This window comes from Camelus bactrianus, chromosome X (assembly GCF_048773025.1).
Source record: "Camelus bactrianus isolate YW-2024 breed Bactrian camel chromosome X, ASM4877302v1, whole genome shotgun sequence".
In the NCBI taxonomy this organism is placed as follows: Eukaryota; Metazoa; Chordata; class Mammalia; order Artiodactyla; family Camelidae; genus Camelus; species Camelus bactrianus.
In genome coordinates, this window is record NC_133575.1 from 40905768 (window position 1) to 40914610 (window position 8843).

Sequence of the window (8843 nt, forward strand, 5' to 3'; positions counted from 1 at the left end):
ATATAGGAGTCTGGGGCTCCAGCGAGAGGTTTGGCCCTAAGAAAGACATTTGAGAGTCCTCAAATGAACTCCCAGAAGAGTTCTTGGGATTCTTGGTGACTTGTTCAAAGCTAACCCTTGGCTAGAACAGAAATGTAGGGGGGATGACTGCCTCCCTCCCTTCCTGCAAAACAACACCCTTGCCCTCCACTTGAATGCCCTTGACTTGTCTCAGTGAAGACTTACTCTCAGGAGAAATGCAAAATGAAAGTACAAGGTGTGACTTTTTAATAATGAGAAGAGTGAAGCTTAGAAGGTTGGAAAATACTGTTAGCAAAAATATGGGGAAAACACACCCTCCTATATTGTTGATGGGAATGTAAATTCGCCTATCCCTTTTGGAGGGCAATTTAGCAGTTTCTATCATAATGAGAAAGACACACTTTGATCCAACAATTTCACTTTTAGGAAATTGCCCTACAGATAGACTCACATACGTTCACAAAAATGCATGTACCAGGATATTATTGCCGCAATGTTTGTGATAGCAAAAGATTAGAAAAAATATCCACCAAAAGGGGACTAGTCAAATAAATTAAAGTGCACTCTTACAATGGGATACATGCAGCCATTAAAAGAAAGAAAGAAGGGATAGGTATAGATCACTGGTAGCGTGCCTGCCTAGCATAGACAAGGTCCTGGGTTCAATCCTCAGTACCTCCACTAAGTAAATAGGTAAACCTAACTACCCCCCCACCTCAAAAACAAACAACAGCAAAAGAATAAAGCAAAGGAAGCCCTTGATGTTGTTATTTTTCACTTTTTAAAAAACTGAGATGAAATTCACATAACATTGACTTCACTATTTTGAGCATTTTAAAGTGTAAAGTTCAGTGTCTTTTTTCAAGTTTTTTTTGTTTTCAGAGAGGTAATTAGGTTTATTTATGTTATCTTTTTTATTTAACTGGAGGTACCGGGGATCAAGCCTGTGACCTTGTGCATGCTAAGCATGCAGTCTACTACTGAGCTATACCCTCTACCCAAATTTAGTGTCTTTATGTTTTGTTACGATACACCCTCCCGGATATATTGGTAAGTGCCTACCCTCACTTAACTTCTGTTCCCACCTCTGCTGGTGATACTGGGGGGACTTTTCCCACAGGCACCTTTGAAAAGCCTCCATGACCCAGGAGGCTGAGAGGGTTTGGTGCTAGGGAAAGGTGGCAGTAATATGAGTCAACAATTCTCAGACTGCTGCACCTGGGGAGATTTAAAAACTGCCCTTGCCTGGGCCCCACCTCTAGAGATTTTGATTTAGTCAGGGGTGGGGCCTGGGCATGATTTTTTAAAATTTTTTTTATTTAATGGAGGTACTGGGGATTGAACCCAGGACCTCCTGCATGCTAAGCATGTGCTCTAGCACTGAGCTATTTCCCTCTCCATGATTTTTTAAATTGAGGTGTGATTAACACACAGAAAAATGCATAGGGCTTAAGCATATAGTTTAATGAATTGTGATAATTGTAGGCACCTGTATAACTGCAGTCCTGATAAAAACATAGGCCAATAAAAACATAGACCATTCTAGTCAAACTCCTACCCTTGCCAGAGGCAACCACCATTCTGATTCTGTTATAGAATCATTTTGATTGTTCTTGAAATGCATATAAATGAAATCAAGCAGTCTGTGATGTTTTTAGATTGGCTTCTTTCACTTAGCATAATGCCTTTTTGATTCATCCAAACTGTTGCACTGATCAACTTCCTTTTTATTGCGGTGTGGTATTCCCTTGCATGGATACATCAAAGTTTGTTTAGTCATTCACATATCCAGGGACATTTGGGCCAGGGACATATTTTGGGGTCATCATTTTATTATTGATTTGTAGGGACTCTTTACGTATTCTGGATACTAGTCCTTTGTCAGATACATGTATTGCATACATAATCACTGTTTAAAAGATCCCCAGTGATTCTAATGTGAATCTAGGGTTGAGAACCTCTGGTACACTAAAGATCAGCCCCAGAGGCTCCCTACTTTTATGGGTCCCCAAATCTGCCCCCTGGCAACTATGCCTGAGGTTTGGTTCTGCAATCTATGTGAACCTCCAGAGTTGTGAGAATTTAAGGAGTGAGGGGCCCCTTGTCAGTCTCCCTCCTGTGGATCTGTCTGGCTTCTTGGATTCTTCATCTATTCATCTGAACTCTTCTCATATCCTCTGATGCAAGACCTTAGGTAAGTCTTTTCTTGTCTCAACCTTAAAATGTTCTTCTTGTGAAACTTGACCTTATCGCTTGACCCATTCCTACCACCTGGACATCTCCATCTGTGTGTCAAAAGGGCAAAGACAACTTTTCTCCTGAATGGAGCAAGCTACATCCCAGGCATGGAAGGAGTGCGACTTTCTCTATCTCCTCCCAGCCATTGTCCTCAGTTGGCCTACCTACTCACTGACAGGGAAAATCACTTTCTAGTAGCCTTGGCAACCACTTACTGAGGAGCTGAGAGTTGACAGCCTGGTCCTGGGCTCTTTGACTCTGCTATGTACTTGCTGCCTGACCTCAAGTAATGAAATTAACCTCCCTGAGTGAGGATTCCTGTGACTGGTAAAGGAAAAGAGTCATTTCTCGCCTGTTGTGGGTGGGAAATGCCTGGTATAAAGTAGATGCTCTCACAGCCATAGCTCCATCGGAAGGGGGGCAGGGAAAGCTTGGCCTTCAGAGCAGTGCAGCTGGGATGTGAGAGAAGCCCTCTGCTTGGGGATTCGCCATGCCCTCAACATGCCCTGGTGTCATGTTTCTGCCCCTTCCCTCCACACCTTCAGAGGCCTAGACTGGCCAAGGTCCCTCCTGCTATGTTGTCCTCATCCTGCCCTTCTTGGCTACTTTGAACACAGCATCCCACGAGGGCCCGTAGGCTCTTTAAGCTCAGAGCAGATGGCTGGGAAGCCAATTCTCTGGGACATACAGTTCCTGACTCAGATCTGGGCAGGGGGCCAGGGCCTTCGAAGGGCTGGAGAAAAACGTAACCCTCATCCCCCATTCAAGAGCTTGTAGGTTTTACTGTCTGGATCTTTTAGTGCCAAAAGGAAGGCGAAAGGACCACAGAGGTTAAGATCAGTTCCCCCTTGGGAGTCCCTTCTTTGGCTGGCACCAAGGAGGAACTTTGATTCCAGATTTTGGGAGAGGCACCCATCCGTGGAGGGAGGGTTTCTCTGCTGCTTCAGGAGGGGAGGAAGCTGAAGGGGAACTCACAGTGAGCTGTCAGAAATGCCCTTGACCTGGGCAACAAGTGGGTACAGGGCATCAAGAGAGTCCACCAATACTCGGCACTGGCTGGAGCCCATCCATCTCACAGCCAAGCTTGGGTGGCTTTGTCCCAGCACAAGATTTACAAAGGGAATAGAAAAGAAATATCTGGTTCCTGGGTGTAACTCAGATTCCTCCACACTATTTCCAGGTCCGTCTTGAGGCAGGTTCAAGATGGAGACAGGGGCAATGCTGGCCAGAGGAGTGGTTGGCCTGGACATTCTGGGATCACCTCCTTCCCATGTTCCTGGTCCACATCATCTCTTTAGATGTATCCATCCCACCCACAGCCTCATTCTAGCTCTCCAACATGGTGCCTATGGCTCTCCTTTAGTATAGTGCATTGACAAATTCATCCACCCATCCACCCCTTCAACAAATATTTACCTATCAGCTCCTACATGTAGGCACTTGCTAAGCTCTGTGAAGCTGTCAGGGTGAAAAGGAGAGATCTGTCCTTCACAGAGTTCACATGATCATGGGGGAGCCAGAGAGGTAATCAGCCAGCCACATTCCATGGATTAAATCCAAAGATAAAGGCAGGGTGTGTTCCATTGCATCACAGAGAACCTCTGCTGGGAAGGATCATGGAAGGTCCCTGGAAGGAGGGAGGCCTGAAAAGCAAGGAGCAAATGGAGAAATAGTGAGAGAAAAAGGAAGGGAAGAAAGTCCAAACAGAGGAAACAGCACATGAGAGGGCTTAGAGGCACGATTTGAGAAAGTGGAGAAGATTGTGATGTATGTGTGTATGTATGGGCAGTGTGTACGGGCAGTGAATAAGGTGGGAGAAGCAGTCAGGGGCCACCTCGGGGAGGTCTTGCAAGCCATGGTGAGGAGGCAGGATTTGATTTTGAAGTGTTTAGACTGGCCCATGACATGATCAGATTGGTTTGGTTTTTTTTTTAACCTTAACCTCTAAGATTTATTTATTTATTATTTTGTTTTAACCTTAACCTCTAAGACTTTTTTTTTTCAGGAGGGAGGTAATTAGGTTCGTTTATTTATTTATCTATCTTAATGGAGGTACTGGGGATTGAACCCAGGACCTTGTGCATGCTAAGCATGTGCGCTACCACTGAGCTATACCCTTCCCCCCAACCCCAGATTGTTGTTTTTGAAAGATCACTCTGGTTTCTGGGTGTAGAGACAGTGGAGAGAAGGCACATATATAAAAGCAGGAAGAAAGTCAGGAGGTTACTGAGCCAGGTGAGAGATGGTGGTGTGGACCAGAATGGACACAGTGGAGATGGAAAGAAGTTGTTTGGATTTGAGCTCGATTTTAAAGGTGGAGCCAACAGGACTTACTGGTAGATTGGAAAGCTGCCTCCCAGTTTCTGAATCAAACAATTGGGGGGGTTGGTAATGCTGTTCATGGAGACTGTTCATGGAGTGCTGTTCATGGGAGGACTGAGGGAACAAACAGGTCTAGGGGTGGGTGGGAAATGAGTTCAGCGCCGTTTTGAGTTCCAGCTTCCAGGGAGACATGCCTTTTAGCCAGCTGGCCGTCTAAGTCTGAAACTCAGGAGAGAAGATGAGGCTAGAGACAGACTGTGAGGTCCCGGGAGTGGATGAGGTAGCCAAAAGAGAGTGGAGGATGCCATGTTTTTTGCAGCAGCACTGTCTTTCCTGTCAAAGGATTCCCTCCCCTTTGGTGCTTGCTTCAGCCCAAACCCTAGGAGGCAGGTTTAGAAGGCATTCATTAGACCTTGAAATTTAGTGCAAAGACCCTGTGGATAATCCTAACTTTTGGCTCCCTCTTTCCTCTCAGTTCCTGTCATTTCCACAGCATCTTGGGCTGACCTGACTAGATTCCAATAAGAATGTGTCCAGCCCTGGGGCCAAGCCAGCTGCCATTAAGAAATTTGGTTTCCGGCTCCCCCTGCTGGCGGAGCTGGAGATGACTCATCGCGGGCTGCGAAGCAGGAGAGCACCCTCCCTCCTGCTTCCCCTGGGTCAGACCCCTCTCACCCCAAAAGAGGAGAGGAAGGCATCAGTACCAGTCCCCTTCTCCACCCCCAAAAAACGCCTCCACCCACTTTAGAACCCTATCTAGAAATAGGGAGAGAAAAGCCTAAGGTATCTAGGAATCACAAGTTAAATTCTTCCTGTTTCCAAATCCCTCTTTTTATCTGCCCCAAACCCACTCTTTTTGTTTGTTTGTTTGTTTTGTCGGGGGGCAAGTAATTAAGTTTTTATTTATTTATTTTTTAATGAAGTTACTGCGAATTGAACCCAGGACCTTGTGCACCTCTACCACTGAGCTATACCCTCCCCCCACAAAACCACTCTTGATCTCCTTGCCCATGAAGGCTTCGTTTGGTTATTGCTACTTATCTCTAAAAACACCCTCATTCTCAGTCCCTGAGAGCTGCATTTTACTGACACCCAGTTGGCTTCCTTTCTCCTCATACGCAGGGAAGCCATGGTCTGTGCTGGAAAGAGCATCCAGCTGGGAGTAAGGGAACTTAGGTTTGAATCCCAGTTCTGCCACTGATTCAGGGTGTAACCTTGGACAAGTCATTTCCTTTCTTTCCCAGTGGCAGTTCCTTCACCTGTGACATTGAACTGGACTTCAGAAAACCGTTCCAACCCTAGCATCCTAGGCTTTGCTCCAACTACCTTAGCTTTCTCTGTTCTTTCCAGGCATCAAGCTCTCTCCTGTCTCAGGGTTTAGGGTCATGCTCTTCCCTCTGCCTGAAATGCTCTTCCCTCCACCCCCAACCATTTTATGCTTTGTTGAATTAACCCCTCTTTACCCTTCAGCTCTCAGCGCAAATGCTATTTTCTCAGAGAAACCTTTCCCAGCCCTTCCAGTACCTCATCATATGTTCTCAGAACTCCCTGGAGTTTTCCTTCCTACAAACTTCATCATGGTTTGTAATTTTCTTTTTTTTTTTTAAATGGAGGTACTGGGGAATTGAACCCGGGACCTCCATGCATGTGCTCTACCACTGAGCTATTACCCTCCTTCCTCTTTTTTTTTTTTAATGCAGGTATGTGGATTGAACAATCCCAGGACCTCATGCATGCTACACATGTGCTCTACCACTGAGCTTTACCCACCTCACCACTCCTACCCACCCCTGGTTTGTAATTTTCCACATATTTGCATGATCACTGTTTCACTGTTTCAAGTCTAGCCCCCTCCTGCCCTCCCCTGATCAAACTTTAAGTTCCTTGATAGCAAGAACCTGTCTGTCTGTTTTGCTCATCACTGTACCCCAGCACTCAGATCCTTGCCTGGCCATCTTGTAAAGGCTTAACACATGTTTATTAAATAAATGAATAAGTAAATAGATGAATGAATCCTTCTCTTCACCTATCAGATTTCTGTATCTAACTAGCGTAATGTTTAAGAGCAAAAAGTCAAAAGCCAAGCTGAGGGGAGGGTATAGTTCAAGTGGTAGCATGCACCCTTAGCAGGCACAAGGTCCTGGGTTCAATCCCCAGTACCACTCCCAAAACCAAATAGACCCAATTACCTTCCCCCTTGAAAAAAAGCCAGGCTGCTTGGAACTCAGCTTTATGGCCCACGAGCTGTGTAAGCTCTGTGTTACGGGGTATTCAACCTTTTTGTGCCTCAGTTTCCTTATTTATAAAGGGACAATAATAATAGCATACTTTACCTAATAAGGTTGTTGTGAGGATGAAAAGACTTAACATATGTAAAGTGTGTAGACTCAAGTGCCATGTTAGTCATGGCTATTGTTCTTATTCTGCCTCATCCATCTCTCCATTTACCCACTCTTGAACTCTCCCACAAGGCCTCATTATCTTATTTCCGGTCTGTGAGTGCAGGTGACTCAGTGTAATTTGCAGATTAGAAAGCAAAGGTTTTTTTTTTTAATTTTTATCATGGAAAATTTCAAACATGCAGAGACGTGGAGAGAAGAGGATAATGAATCTCTGAAACAAGCTTCAACAGTTATCAACATTTGCCAATCTATATTCATCTCTCTCTCTCTCACTTTTCTCTGTCCTGGAGTACTTGAATGTAAATCCCAGATGTCATATCATCTTATCTGTGAATACTCCATTATGTATTTCTAGCAGATATTTAAAAAATACAAGACCATCACCACACTTCAATTTTTTTTTTTTTTTTTGCAGGGGAAGGTAATCAGTTTACTTACTTATTTTTTTGGTGGAGGTACTGGGGATTGAACCCAGGACCTTCTGCATTCTAGGCCTGCACTCTACCACTGACCTATACCCTCCCCCATGACCACATTTTAAAAATTAACAATAATTAGGGAAGATTTTAAAAACTCCATTTCCTTGAGAGAAGCGCATTCCAGCCCTTGCTTTGGGGGTAGATGTGAAATGAGGAACAGCCAAGAGAGTTAATATAAGTAAAGTGCTTTGAACAGGGCCTGACACATAAATGGGATATTGGAGTTAACTCATATTTTGATCCTCTTTTGTTCTCTCCATTTATCCACTCTAAATCCTCCCCAACTTCTCTCTTATTTTTGGTCTGTGAATGTGTGTGACCATTTACAGAGGAGGACTAGGAGTCCAGGGTGGCGCTGGGTTTTGGGGTTCCTGGGTCATTGGCCCCCTGGGGAGGGAGCTGGGACTCTAGAAGGCACTGAGAAGGGCCCAAAGGAAGCAGCCACCACAGGAATGAGGGGGAGGGAAAGGAGAGCTCGAGGACTTAGTGGGTTTAAAGAAAGGTGAGTCTTAGGACGGTGTGAAAATGGTGCTGAGAAAAATCCAGCAGCCTAGGGAGGGTTGGTCCTTTCATCTAGTGATTGGGCCCTTTGGAGATCACTGTCAGCTGGGAAACCTGGAGGGAGTAGCTCGGCTCCTGAGAGAGTTCCTTTTAGCTTTTCTCCAAAGCTGACATAGTGGCAGCTGCCTAAGGCAGCAATCAGGGTTCTGCTTTGCTTCATCTTGAGTTCTCAGCAGTTCCAAGGGTATGAGCGATGATGGCAGATACTGAGCCAAAGCACTAGAGATGGCCTTCCCCAGATACCAGATGAAGATTTTTGTGCTTCCATCTTTCTTTTCTTTTCTGTGGCATTCTCTCCGCCATCCCTTCTTCTCCCCACACTCATCCTCTGGGCACTCAGGGCACCTGTACACTTGACTGTGCCCCACCGCCCCTCCAAACTTGCCACCAGGAAAAGAAGTGATTCAAACACTTCAGCAGGGAGCAGAAGCAAGCTCCTTCACAAACTGGCTTCCAACTACCCCAGCAACCTTATTTCCCACCACTCCCCTCTTTCCAGCAATAAGCAGTGTGATACAGTGACTGAGCACAGATTTGTGCCCATACAGACCTGGTATGGAATTCTGGCTCTGTCATTTCCCAGCTTTGGAACCCTAGGCAAAGTCACTTATTTCTCTGAGCCTCAGTTTTCACATCTGAAAAATGATAATCATGGTATACTAAAAGTCCTCTTAACAGAGGACCTAAAGCCATATGAACAAATGACTTAAAGTCATATAAACTGGGAAAATAGCCCATCTTCTCTAAGATCTCCTTTTTGCTCCTAAGGATCTATGAAATTTACAAAAGGCTTCAAATCCTCCGGACATATGGTAGCCAT